At 44.7% G+C, this 14562-nt stretch overlaps 1 pseudogene; it reads right to left on the reverse strand.

Moving 5' to 3' along the window:
- Nucleotides 1-1919: 1919 nt before the first annotated feature.
- Nucleotides 1920-9741, reverse strand: LOC115328438 (annotated as a pseudogene).
- Between the last annotated feature and the right edge of the window lie 4821 nt (nt 9742-14562).

Genomic DNA, 14562 nt, shown 5'->3' on the forward strand with positions numbered 1-14562 from the left:
GGATGTCCTCAACGATGACTTACCCTTGTTCGTGATGTGAATTGCGGGCCGAGAGCACTAACAAGGAGAGGTCGTTTATGAAGGCTCTCTCACTACTTCTAGCAGCAAATGCGAGAATAGTTTTGTCGACGAGGAAATTGGATACCTTATATTTAGTTGCATAGTTGTGTTTTGTGTAGGTTGATACAGTCTGAATTGTTAGTCTGCCTCAACAGGCGACTTGTCTCTCAGCTGTAAATGAGAAATGTAGCCAGTGCAGTACAACCGCATGTCTGTGGTCTTTAACGGGATGCGTGCGAACGCGCGCCGGTACGATGCTCATCCAGATCGAAACGGGAAGGGGTGGGGATTGAACCCAGGATCCCTGGGTTCTACGGCGCGAGCTGTCGCTCCACGTGCTCCGAGCTAGTGTGCGCTCCGGATACCACACTAGTCGACTTGAAAATAGACATGAGTGAAGTTTGATTTTGTGGTGTTTGAATATGGAGACTTCGTTTTCTCATTCATAACCTGCGTATCTACATGAATGTGATCGTAGTACATCAAATTCAAACTAACCAATTGGCTGCATAGAAAGGAATAAAAAGGGGGGGGGGGGGGGCAAGAGAAAGAGCACTTTCAACCGATAGGCGCGAGGGCTGAATGGGGAGCGGCTCTGATTTTTCTCCTGAGATGGATGGTTCGGGCAGGTGAGTGCCCTGTATAAGTCTCCGACTGATATGTTTACCGCGTCGAAAACATTGGTTTCTTGATTTACGTCCGATGATATTAGAGAAGTGTCACGCTGTCACCGGCCGCGACACTGGTGCCGTCCCAGTAGCGGTGATGGACATGGCCGACGCCTATTGTACTGCAGATCGCTCTTCGACTTGACAGTCCGCAGAAGCTTCGTCAGCCAGGAGTTGAGACGCCGCGACGACGCCGACACTTGCGTTTGCTCGTGCTTTTTGCCAATACTTATAGCACCAACCGTCGGGATCACGGTATCCGACAGCTCGACACTCCAGCTTTTCTGACGTCATTTCTGGCCACTTCGGGAACACTTTTGATGTACAGTGCAATCCACTTATAACGATAATACATATAACGATATACCGCTTATAATGATCTGTTTATAGAGTTTCCAGACTGGAAACGATCAATTTCTTGTCCAGATACAACGATAATCGGTTGTAACAATTGCATTGTCGGGTTTTCTCATTATCCTTACGAGTTGATTGCACTGTACTTGCGTCGTGATCGGGATCCGAGTGGGCTAGCGCACACCAGCTCGGAGCACGTGTAGCGAAAGCTCGCGCTGCCTCACCCCTGCCCGTTTTGAACTGGATGAGCATCACATACCGGCGTGCGATCGTGTATTACAAGTGCGTGGTGCACGTTAACAGACCCCAGGCTAGCGGTTGATATCGCACTTGCTACGTTACTCCTCTACAGCTGAGACACCAGACGCCCATCTCGGGTGACTAACGCCCGGCTGTACAAACATATACACAAAATGATCATTGAGGTATTTGCAGGCTGGTGCGCTAGACGCACCAGTCGGAGACGCGTTTTTGAGGCCCCATAGTGCAGGGAAGCGGTCTGCATGCCGACGCTTTATCTGGTTGATGAGGTGTGCAGTAAGTTGCAGCTTTAGAAACGCAGCAGGCAGGCAAAGCGTCGCACATCTCATTATCGTCCCTCCGCCAATGAGATTCCAGTATTGGCTGAAACGAATGCCGTAAAACAGATCATGATGCAAGCAGCGTGAAGATATTAACCTCTTGCGTTTCTTATTCGGCTGTCAATGAGTATAAAACTCAAAGGCAAAGAAAATTCAAATTTTGCATCGGACGAGAAGATGTGTATTTTTGAAATATATAAATGTCTTAGTCGTCTGTTACATTTTTTTAATGGCTCTTTAAAAGCAAGTAGCAGTCTCAACACTGAGGAACACTTTCTTTGTGGCAGGTGCTATGACATGGAGATTGTTCCAGAGTCATGTTACAGTTCTCTACATATATTTTTTCGCATTCTTGATGGCATTCATCGCAGGTTGTATTTTTTCTCGGATGAATAAGATACAACCTGTAAGAAAGAAGAAATGTTGTTTTGCAACTAATGGTAAAGGCAAATAAGCGAGCTCGAGTGGCACTTTTAAAACAGATAATCTTTTCTCAAATTTTAAAATTAAACTTGATTTAAATAAGACTACAACTTGCTTTTTATTCAGTAATGTCTTCACCGAATTGTTACAGTATGGGTCTATTATAACGCCTTATATTGGGGTTGTTAACTGACAATGCTCTTCAAGGAGATTTCGCTGTGGTCACACCGTAAAGCTATTTACGTAAATCCCTTTTAATACCTTTTCTTAATATTACTGCATGGCTCGTTCAGGAACGTGATGAGAGAGGCTCATTTTCTATGTCGTAACGAAAAAATTAGAGCAGAAATGATGGCAAGATAATTCCAAGATATTATATAAGTTAAACGGCAAATGAAACTCGATCTACCTCAAAACGAAATCAGTGACTATACTTTAGGAAGCCAAAGAAGTCTGAATATATATTAGTGGGCCTGACAATATATTTAATTCAAAAATGTACCTGAGGGTACAGTTTTAATGAGCTCGGTACGTAACGATTGAGCATGCACGGGAAGATATAGTGAAATAGTTGACCTGAAAACCAGATGCATCTGTAATATCGATGTTTAGTCTGATATTTCTTCTCTTAACAAAAACAATTTTTGGAATGGAGACGAAATAAGTCAATCTAATTTCCAACACGTTCATAAGCAGTAGTTGGAAGTGTAAAAATGTTTTTGATTATTCGCGCGTGCGCAAGCTTCATTAGTGCTTTTCACAAAACGCTCAAATATGGCTTGCAAAAACTCTGTTTCGTCCATGCTAGCATCACAGCAGGAATATTACGAATAATAGATGGAATATTACAAAAAATTTGCACAACTTAAAGTCTTATTGCGAGCGGATATTTTATTCATAAAGTACGGCTGCAACCAAATACTCGAGCCAAGGGATTGAAAGTAGGCTGACCCCCTCTTCTTTCCCTGAGAACAGAGACTACCCCCCCGTTTTCCGTAGGGCACGGAAATGTTTTCCTAAAATTGTGATCTATGAGGAGTTGGGTACATGAAGCGTCATGCTCCGTTTTGCCATTTATATATAGCATGTCCGCCTTAGAACCTGATATATGCATCATATTTCTTCAGTAACTCTCAGCATCTCACAATGAATGTCCTTACTGGAACTCTGCTAGACAGTGTAGACCCGCGTTTTTGCACCTGAACGTTGCAAACGTTATTAAAATAAATATGTTAAATAAATATGTCGCAACATTTCACCGTCGGCATGTTTTTCGCCAGTGTGGAACAAAGACTATTTTATAATTTCTATGGATTAAAAAGTAACGGCAGTTAGTAGATATTAGAGACGTAGTAGCCATTCAATAGCTTAGGAAGTACTGCACAGAAGTCCAAAAACTGGGCAGAGATCTTACGTAACGCTTGTATCTCACTTGCGAGTCGCACCCTGCTAAAGGAAGTATATACATAAATGGGAAGAGCCGGCTGGAAGTGGAATTTGGCAATAAGGCTCCATTGGCACCCGACTGATCACCGCTGGATTTTGATTATAACCCCAGGTATAACGAGGCAAAAAAGAAGACAATTGCGTAAATTTATGAAAAAAAATAAAGCGTTTGTTGAACTTGTGGTTTCAGGGTTATAATGAAGAGTTTGTGAAATTCGAAGTCAGCGTCATTTATTCGTTCCTTTTATTAAAGAGATTTTATGGACTGTTTTTCGCAACAAAGACGCCACCAATTTAGACGGGGGCTGCTAGCCTTGTCTGCAGAGCTCAAGAAGTCCTAGCGGGTTGCGGAGAGCATTGAGGCATGACGGGCAAGATCTACGAGAGCTGCCTATTATTATTCTTGGCTCGGGGATAAACAGTCAGAATAGGGTCTATTGACCTATGACTTGTATACAAAAAAAGTGAAGTGCAAACATGTGATTTAATAGGTGTGACCCCTCTCTTGCGTGGCGGCATCAGGTGGAAAGAAAAGGGAGTTAGACTCAGCCCTGGAGGCGCGCCTTCCGCATGTACGCGAAGCGAGTCTAGGACCGCTTTTCGGTGTTGTGGAGGCCCCGTAGGGTAAGTCTAGACGCGTTGACTCGAAAGGTCTTTTTATGTCTTCAGGCAGCTGTGCTTACGCGGTGTCCCGATGCTTTTGTAGCACCAGGCATTCCCAAAGGAAGTCCCGGAGTTTAGCAGTTGGTGTCTCAAGCCCTTCTGGGGACAATGAGTGCAGCGACCCTCCTCGGGTTTCTTCTTTATGAGTGCTCGTTTGTATGAGGAGACAGCGGCGCCGGTCCATATCCTCCGGAGTCGAACAGCCGGCCCCTGGATGTAGCCAAAGGGGGACCTGGCCTTCCTCCTCCGGAATCAGGACCCGGAGCGCTTCTCTTCGTTCCTTCTCCGCAAGCTGTTGCGCCTCCTCGTAGGCATGGCGTTGTTCGTGTTTAGCTTCCGAGCTGGCCACTCCTGAACGACTTTCCTGGATTTGTCTTAAAACTTCCTCCGCAGAGTTGTGGGACAGGCCGTTGCTGTAGACTCCCTGATGGCATGGAACCCACTTCACCGTAACCATGAAGCCCTCGCGTCGAAGTTATCGTACGATTGCGCAGATCTTTTCGACGAAATGGCTTCCGCTGAAATGCTTTTCATACAAAACAAAATCAGCTTCAAACAACGTAAGCACATTCGAACTGCGCTTTTCTGTGCTTCTATGTACACGTTTCAGTCAATATCTGCAGCACGTACTGTACGTAGTACAGAAACGCTTCGAACCCACTTTATACGGTTCGGAAAAATCGGGTTTTCAACATGTCGTGCAACGATTTACTTAGGAGTGAGGCGACTTGGTGAAAACATGGAGGGAAAATATGAACGGATGAACTTGCCTTTTTGAAAAACAAAATAAGAACCTATTTCGGATAATATACGGCTGCATTTACAGACGGAATTTGCAAGCGTAATGCTGCCGTCAGATGTCGGAAGCGTCGAGGACTCCCCGGCGGCGAGCTTAGCAAATCTTCGTAACATTTACTAGGTACCGTTCCTCAGCTCAGCGCGCGTCTCTTTAATGTACCATTTTCAAAGTGCGATCATAAATTTTTGGTAAACTGATACGAAAAGAGGTATTCAAATTGCCGAGAGCCCCCCATTTCTTGTCCAGAAATAATCGAGCGAGGCACCGCATCCTCATAATGATGATGATGATGATGATGGGGATGATGATGATGGAGGTGGTAATGATGATGATGATTGTGCGGCTTTTCCCTGTAAAACGGGCGAGCCCGAAAAAAATCTTCGTTCCCTAGCCATTTGTCGGCATCACTTACTAGTCAGCGAGCACCGCTTTGACACCGTCTCGAATGCCGTCATAGTTTAGCCGACACAGGTTACTCTTTTTCCTTTTTTGAAAGATGCAACTTTCTCCGTTAATATTTTCGCTCTAAATATTCATCATTATGCCAAAGCTCTGTAGTAAATCACGTGCGATACGTTGAGAAGCCGAATTTTGCGGACAGTTTAAAAAATCTCCGAAGGGTTAGTGTACATGCGGTAACATCATTAAACAAGAAGTGTAAGCTTGACCTCACTCAGTATTGCTTGCACTCACCGTTATTTTGATGTGGAACTCGCAGGACTAAACAATCTCCTGTCGGCTTCAGATACATTAAGGGAAATCTTCTAGGTTCAGTGTCATCTGCAATGGGTCATGCAGACATTATCTTCGTGTCAAGTAACAATATGAATATATTGTCCCGTGTCAATTCTGTATTTCTCTTCAGTCGGGGAGAACTCCCTTCATAATTAGAAAAGCACGTTTTTATGTTGAACTAATTATATTATCTGGAGCGTTTCGCAACGTTCAAAAACATAGTGCACCAATGACATACGGCGCCCAAATTCTAACAAAGATCTCCCTCTCTGCTCTTCAAATCGTGCTCACGCGTTGACTTTGAAAGCAGAATGATGCCTTTATGAAAGCTAGTTTCTAAGCCTCGAGCGTCACGAAGAGTTGTAACCAAAACAAAACATAATAACTTGGGTAGAATCACGTGGTTGTACCGGGTTGCGCAGTCACGTGACGTGACGTCCCAGCTTCACGTGACAACGTACCTTGGCGTGACGTGTCACGGGACCCATAATTTGACGTTACAGTGTCACGTTACTTCACTTCATAGTTTCACGTGACTATGCATCTTGACATCACAGTGTCACCTGATACCACGCTGTAGCAGTGCACGTCAAATGACGTAATGACGTAGTTGGTGTCACGCTGCCACTGCCCGCGAAATTTAGCGGAAAATGTCGCTTTCGAGCGGCCCCTCAGGCTAGCATTCTGCGCACTCCGGACTGCATACGTAAGGTCAAGGCAATTATGTTTTCACAAAGCACGTAAAGGTGTCTTAACTTTAGATGAATATTGAAGGAACGTTTAAATGTTGTTTTTTTTTTCGCGAATCGCGACAGTTAAGAATCAACAATAATAAAGGCGCGACCATTAAGAGTTTATTGTATTTTGTTTTGGACACTGAATCATGATAATCAAAAATGAGGCAACATCTGCAGCTGCCTCATTTATGATCGCGTTCACCGCATCTTTTACATCAGCGTCCGCGGGTAGCGAATATGGCAACTCGCGGCCACGGTCCTTGGCGCGACGGAAAATGTGTTTTGAACGTAAATTGACGTGTAAATAAATAGATGCTTGGTTGCGTACTTGGTGTGAGCTTATGCAAAATTACGGTCGGCCGGGTGCGTCCTTCGCTGGTGTTGAACAGGAGCAGAGTTTTAAATTGAATTCTGTGCAGTACAAGAGTGTTTATGAGCAGACCTTCGAAATATCATCATCAATAGATAGCGTTTATAGTCACTAATGACGCAAGAGCGCCTGGATGTGACCAGCCTCAATTATTTCGTTGTCACTTGGAAGCCTGAAAAACCACAGCATCGTAGAACACGTACTATGAGGAGCCAATCCAGGTAAAGTGAAGCATGTTATGTCAACTGGCCACATCTTGTTGTTCTTAAGTCCCCCGTGACTTTTATGAGTGATAAAGTGAGCCTTACGTTTTTCCGCCGATTCGCATCCCAAGCTGAAGCACATATTGGTGCTCCACGCAATCTACAGTGTTCCAGAAGCAATCCGCCACGGGAGGAGTCTGATATGTGGTGTATTTTAGGAAACTTCTTTTCTCCTGGATCACGAAACTGAAGGACAGGAAAAGACAGCCCGAAATTCATTCATTTTCCCTTGAAATCGAGCGAGATGTTTCTTTTATAGCGGTAGCGTGAGAAAACAAAAAAGAAAAAAAGAAGCTACTGACAGCAAAAAATTTATTAAAATATGACGACCAACCAATCCATAAATCAGGGGCCCAACGTTTCGAAACCGGTTCGGCTTCTTCTTCTGGGGCGACTAATGAGGAAAGGAACTGCAATCTTGTTTTTCCTCTATGGCGGAGGCAAATGCGCACGATCGTTTCTCCTGCCTCTTTGGCTCGCACCATTAAAATATACAATTCTGAGTCCCATTGAACAACGAAAGACAAATGACTTCTTTACATACTTGACGAAAGGCGTCTGCCGAAATAAGTATTTCTTTGCCGTGAGGTTTTGCCAGATATCACTAGCAAAGCTGTGAGTTTACAAAAAACATAGAGCACGAAATCTCTTTGAAATCTTTTACTCCCCACCCTGTTCCTCCCCGTCTTACGTTGGCCCTCGACCTTTCCGGTGTGGAAAATGTCGCCACCAAACTCAAACTAAGGCCCCTTATCTCAAACGACTTTGAGACCACTGGTCCCCCCACTTTGAAACTTTACAGAGCCAACGCCGGGGAGGATAGGACCTCCTCTCAGGTGTTCGCTCTGCTCGGGTGCCAAGAGATGTGAGTAGCTTCCCTTAAAACTTTTAGCGTGTAAGTAAACACCATTTCCGAAAGACCGCAGCCAACTTGAATGTCGTCACTTCTCGTATGCGTTAAAACATCGTTTTGGTTTCTCCACGCCGCTAAAAGGGTTCACGGAAAATGCGTGACTGTCACACATTCTTGTTCTGCCTCACCTCTATTTTCTCGGACATTCCAGGTTGAAATGTCTTAATAATTGTTTATCCCGCATACTAGACGGGAAACCCACGTGACTGAGACCGAAATGAAACGAAAAACTTTTATAGTCTTTATAAGACATGAACAGGTTCCATGGAGGAAGGTAAGTCCTTCTTAAAGTTCGCGATTGTTCATGACTGATGATTTTCTCCTCTCCACTAATCTCCTTTACAGCGTTTGCTCTGCTAAGGTGGAAAAGGTTTTCTGGGAGCAGCTTATCCTGCTAATCTTAGAACTGACCGTTCTATAAATCACACTTATTTGTGAGTTTTACTTCTTCTTTATTTAATTTTAATCTTTGTGGCCTACCAGGCAGCCAGGCTGCAACCAAGTCATACCTCAAACTCTGGGACCCCTTGCACCAGAAAGGTGGTGTTTAGTTTATTCTAAAACACGACATTTCAATTTCGACAAATATCACGAGATCCCTGAGCCTGGCAAAGTATCGTGATACGAGCGAAAAAATTGCAAATGTAATTCACTGCTAAAATACAAATATATATTTCAGAAGTGTTTCGATACAGAGATGGAGATTGTCCCTCAGATTTTATCGCGATACAATTGTATCGCGATACTGCCCGGCCCTGTCTACACGCTGTTCCCCTTGACTGATTGTCGTGGTTAGCGCCCTTTACTGTTCTCGTGCTGCGGTGGCCCTCCGTGAACTCTGCACAGCGCGGCGCGCCTGCCTTTCTCGCTCATTAGACGGAGAGTGAATCTTGCATGATTTGTTCAAATGCTTTACTAGGGAATGTATCTTGCTCCACGGATATCCAGTGGCCCTGAAGCGGAAAGCTTTTGCGTAGTTAGAATGGCTGAATGCACGCAGCCTCGCGGTTTCCCCGTTGAATTTGGAGGGGCTACGGTTAAACCAGCTGAACTACGAAATTAGGGAGAAAGGAGTAAAGACAGGTGATCGCTGGACCACCAACTATTTAATAGATTCTTCGTTTTCCTCTCTTGTCTTTACTCCCTTCTCCCTAATTTCGCAGTTCAGCTGGTTTAACCGTTTTAATATGTACCACCAACTAGCTCAGCTTCTACCCCATGGAGGGGCGACTACAGCCATCTATCGTCGTGGTCTGGATATGTCTGGGGATAGGAGGGGGGCGAGCTGGAATGAAGAGGGAGAGGGGGGACTTCTATGGTGTGAAAACAGTAGAAGGGGGGGGGGGCGTGATTTTGAGATGAAATTTTGGCCTCTCCTATCCGCAAATTTGACATACAACTGAGTGGTAAACATTTGTTTGCAGCTTTAAAATTCGGAGACACATTTTTTAGACTGGTTTGGCACATTGAAGCTAAATGGTGAAGGACGTGAAAACTTGCCTCGCGTGCATGCTGGAATTCCGCGTGTGTGGGATTATCTTCGATGAGTATCTTCTTCGTAGGTTGTCCGCATACGATAACAAGGATGCACATTGAGCATGCAGCAAATGTGCGAAAAATCGGTTTTTGCCTTTCGATACAATACAAAAATATGGTAGCAGATGATAGCCAACGTTGCCTCCTTTATTTCCTGTGGTCTCGCGAACTAATCGAACAAAAGTAACATCATGCTGCCAAAACCAAATCGATCGGCAAAAAAAAAAAAAAAAAAGAAGAAAGGTTAGCACAAGGAAACGATATTCGGTTCAGGGAAAGGTCGACACGTGGCACTGCAGCCACGCAAAACATCTGGCAAACACACCGGGGGCCAGACCGCTGGGCTCGGGCAACCTTTGCGGCTTGGAGAAGTTCCACAGGTGCCGCAGCGGGTTTTTAAAAAGACGTTGCACTGCCCCAGGGGTGACAATGCCCATGTTTTCTTTTCTCGCTTCCATCTGGACAACATCAATTCATGTTATTTTAATTAGGACTGAGTTCAAGCTTAGAACATCCTCAACAGTTAGACAGGTATTAGTCGTTGACAACTTATGAAATGGAGGGCGTGGCTCTTAAAATGTTTATTCTTCTTGTTTCGTGATTCGTTATTCAGCGCTTTTATGCGGGTATAAACTGAGAGAGAGAAGGAGAAAAGAGGGGCGCAGAACGCTGAGTTCTGATTGGAGGGAATGGTGGGTAGACCTAAAGCTAGAGCTGCCTTTGCCTCCACTGCACTCGTCAAACGCGTTAGAATGCGAAAGCCAAACGCCAGGCGCCAACATTCTGCGTCCTAAAGCGTTCGACGAGTGCAGTGGAGGCAAAGGAAGCTATAGCTTTAGGTCTACCCACTATTCCCTCCAATCGGAGCTCGGCGTTCTGACGTCCCCTCTTTTCTGCTCCTCTCCATCAGTTTACAGGCGCATAGAAACGCCTCCTTAAAAAAAAAAGCGAGAGCACCGTAATGGGAATCCCGTTATCGTCAAAATATAGCGCGACGAACAATCGCGATTTCTACTTTTATTGCGGCGTGTTCTTATGAGAACTGCTTTTTTAAAGACATATAGAGCATTATGTAGGCTGGTTAGAAAAGAATAAAACAACAACAACAACAACAACAAAAAAAAACATCCGTAATGTGCGGTGAATATACGGAAAGGACAAACAATTAAAGTATCAAGCGTTTTAGGGAAGACATTAAAACATTTTTACCACGAGGGAGGTTGAGGAAAAAATAGCTATTTCTGGAACAAACTGCGAGCGACGGCGGACGTCAGAGAGTGGAAAAAACGATACTGACTGGCCTGATATATATATATATATATATGAACGAATATGTGCAGATGAATGAACCGTACTTCATCCAATGAATCAAAGAATCAAAGTTTCCAGGAACCCGCCGAAAGCCACATATTGGCGGAGCCAGGATTTGAACTCTGGGCCTCCCAATGTCCGGTCGGGTGTGCTAACCACTACACAACTCCACTTGGCTTTCTGGCGTTTCCTACCTGTCTTATTAATGCACAAGAAACGAAATGTATCCAATCGGAGGTGTTCTGGAAACACGCGCCGCCGCGTGGAACGCGGTACGACGCTTAGTGTCACGTGGTACGTGCTCGTTTGTGCTCCAGAAATCCTCCCACTGTTTGTCTCGCCCCGTGTACATGTAGTATTCTTTGTTTATGAGCTTTAGAGACACGGTATCATCATCATCTGCGAGAATCAAGAGCCACGTTATTGAGTATACAACACGGGCACTTCACACCATCGTATGTGGTCTCCGAGGAGGATATGAACGAATATGTGCAGATGAATGAACCGTACTTAATCCAATGAATCAAAGAATCAAAGTTTCCAGGAACCCGCCGAAAGCCAAAAATTGGCGGAGCCAGGATTTGAACTCTGGGCCTCCCAATGTCCGGTCGGGTGTGCTAACCACTACACAACTCCACTTGGCTTTCTGGCGTTTCCTACCTGTCTTATTAATGCACAAGAAACGAAATGTATCCAATCGGAGGTGTTCTGGAAACACGCGCCGCCGCGTGGAACGCGGTACGACGCTTAGTGTCACGTGGTACGTGCTCGTTTGTGCTCCAGAAATCCTCCCACTGTTTGTCTCGCCCCGTGTACATGTAGTATTCTTTGTTTATGAGCTTTAGAGACACGGTATCATCATCATCTGCGAGAATCAAGAGCCACGTTATTGAGTATACAACACGGGCACTTCACACCATCGTATGTGGTCTCCGAGGAGGATATGAACGAATATGTGCAGATGAATGAACCGTACTTAATCCAATGAATCAAAGAATCAAAGTTTCCAGGAACCCGCCGAAAGCCAAAAATTGGCGGAGCCAGGATTTGAACTCTGGGCCTCCCAATGTCCGGTCGGGTGTGCTAACTTTGTTGACGTTTTTGACGTTATAGAAATCGCAGGAACTGCGTCCAAGACAGGCAGGTTTTGCTGCCGGCTGCCTGGGTGCCTTCCTTGCTGAGTTCTGTTTTGTTGTACCGTGCCGAGTGCCAACCGGCGTTCAACGTGATTCTGTATATCTGCGTGTCAGCAACATCGTCAACATGGTACTGTATTTCTGCGTGTCATCAACATTGTGATGGCGGTGTTGTGGGTTGTGAACAGAAGACTTGAATTATCGCCGATGTGACCGTGTGTTCGCGTATCAGTGGTGTAACAACAAGATGAGATGACGTAAACTGTCGGTCATTGATGCCGCTGGTCGGGCCGTTATCGGAGGGGGCGGGGTGTCGCAGGACGACATTCTGCTTTACATTAAAGAGTTTAAGACCACTTGAGGGATTGGGTGCAGTCGATCGACGTGTGGATAGTCATGTTGGAACGCTGCTCTGAACGGTAAGCTCCTATCGTACAGTGGCCAATGTGACTGTCGGTCCCCGAGAGTGATTGCGCTCTGGGAAAAAGACTGAACAGTATGAAAATATGACGGAAAGTACGTATATTTACAATGGAAGTTTAGACATAAAAAAAAAACAAAAAAAAAAACAGGTAAGATCGAAAAAAACGCTATTTTTTATTTTACTGTTTAAATATACTACGGTTCCTGTAGAAACTGCCCTCCAAGTGGCGCGCTGGGATGAGCGCTAGAAGTTTTCGAGCTCGCAACGGCGTAGCTCCGTACACTTAACACCTGCCGCAAGTCGCGGCTTTGACTGCATTCAAGTTCATCGAAAAGCGATTTCTCTGCCCGTGAAGCATCACTTCCAGCTGAGTTAATATCCGCTCTACAAAGATTAATTCAAGACGGCAATTGCAGCCGTGCGCGAACAGCACAAATAGAAAAACAAACAGTATAAGATAGAAATACTGGCCACGATGGGTCGTGCGGGAAAACAAGCTCATGGCTTGGAACCACATTGGAGCGGCTCGATTTATTGGCTTTCAAATAATTACGGCATGATCAAGCGTTTTCTTTTTAATAAGAGATTCATCCCCTGAGCCATTAACAATAGTCTCAGATGTATGACATTGCTGGAAAAAAATGAACATGCTCGGAATATTTTTATTGCTTAGGGAGCCGCCGATAAATTCCGTACGTTCAAAACGCCCAGTATAAAAGACGGAAACGCAGGGCTCGGTAATAGTGATCGGGTTAGTGTGCTGTTCTATTGATGTTTGTATGTGCGATGTATGTGTATGCGCTTAATGTATGTTCACCTGATGCTTGTAAGTGTGCGTAACGTGTCTACATGCGTTAGAGGTTCCCGAAGAAACGAAAACGCTATTGTGGCGTAAGAAAAGAGAAACATTTTTTTGTAAAACATGAATTGGGCGGTACCTAGCGCCACTTAGCCTAGCTACTTGTGATTACTCTGCTTGATCCTGCCATCTGGTGGCAAGCGATTTAACATCCTTGTACGCTACGCGGCTACGCCATAATTTCGTCTTACCGTGCTGAGGTAAGCCAAGAGGTTGCTTCGGATTTACTTTTTTTTGAGAGCGGCTTTTAGTTTTGCGGGCGAATGGTTTTCACCCCTCCGTGATGTGAGGTTGACGCAACGGTTGACGAAGGAATTTTGGCTCGAGGAATAGCAAAGGTAAGACATAAAGTGCGCGAACTGGGTGCCGGTTGTCTCCGTTGAACATCGCGGTGCTGATGATGAGAAGACTGAGTGACTGCATGCTTTCGAAACGTAAGTTTCTTTACCTGCAGGGGGAAGCCGGCTTCTGAAATAAATACTGTTCGCGGAAAGCTCGTGTTACGTTTTTATTTGCTGCTCCTCTCCTTCCGTACAATAGACTTAGCGTTCTCGTTAAGCCTTATCGAGCTCGATTTGCTCGATTTGCGGCCGCCTTAATGAGATGCAGTCGACGGAGAAACTTTTGCTCCCCTGCTTAAGGGACGAAAGTTTCTCCCTTTCTGAAGGGACATATGTATCAAGAGCGTCCCTCCCTTTATGGAGGACTATACTGACCCTTTTCTCTAAGAGTGTAAGAGTGCTAAAAGAAAAAAACGTAAATGCGAAAGATTTCACTTGTCCTTTGTTTTTTTAGCGCTTTTAACTTGTAAACTGTGCTTTAAAGTTACCGCTGGTGCAGCAGGCACTAGGCTGGCGATGCGAAAACTTAGGTTATATTCTTATAATCCTCATTTCAGCAAGCAGGCCCTCTAAACCCCTCTAAAAATCTGGCAAAGCGAAAAAAATAAATAAAGAACGCTAGATCTAGCGTCATGTTTTCTAGAAACTAGAAAACATGGATTGCGCTATAGCTGTTTGAGGTCGTCTAATGCTTATTCTTCAAAGGCATGAAAAAAAAATAAAGTGACTTTTATGATTGTTTGAAACATTTGTCTGCTCTTATAAGTCGTTTTGTGATATTTCCAACTTTTTTTTTTCTTTTGAACTGCATGCGTATCGTTTGCTGTCCATCTGTGCCTCCTCGCTGTTTTTTTTTTTCCTGTTTGTTGACACGTATGCAAGTCCCAGAGTGAACAACATTTAAGGGAAACATTTCTACCATATGGTGTGATAAACATCGTCC

The sequence above is a fragment of the Ixodes scapularis genome, unplaced genomic scaffold (assembly GCF_016920785.2).
Source record: "Ixodes scapularis isolate PalLabHiFi unplaced genomic scaffold, ASM1692078v2 PGA_scaffold5__190_contigs__length_132052651, whole genome shotgun sequence".
In the NCBI taxonomy this organism is placed as follows: Eukaryota; Metazoa; Arthropoda; class Arachnida; order Ixodida; family Ixodidae; genus Ixodes; species Ixodes scapularis.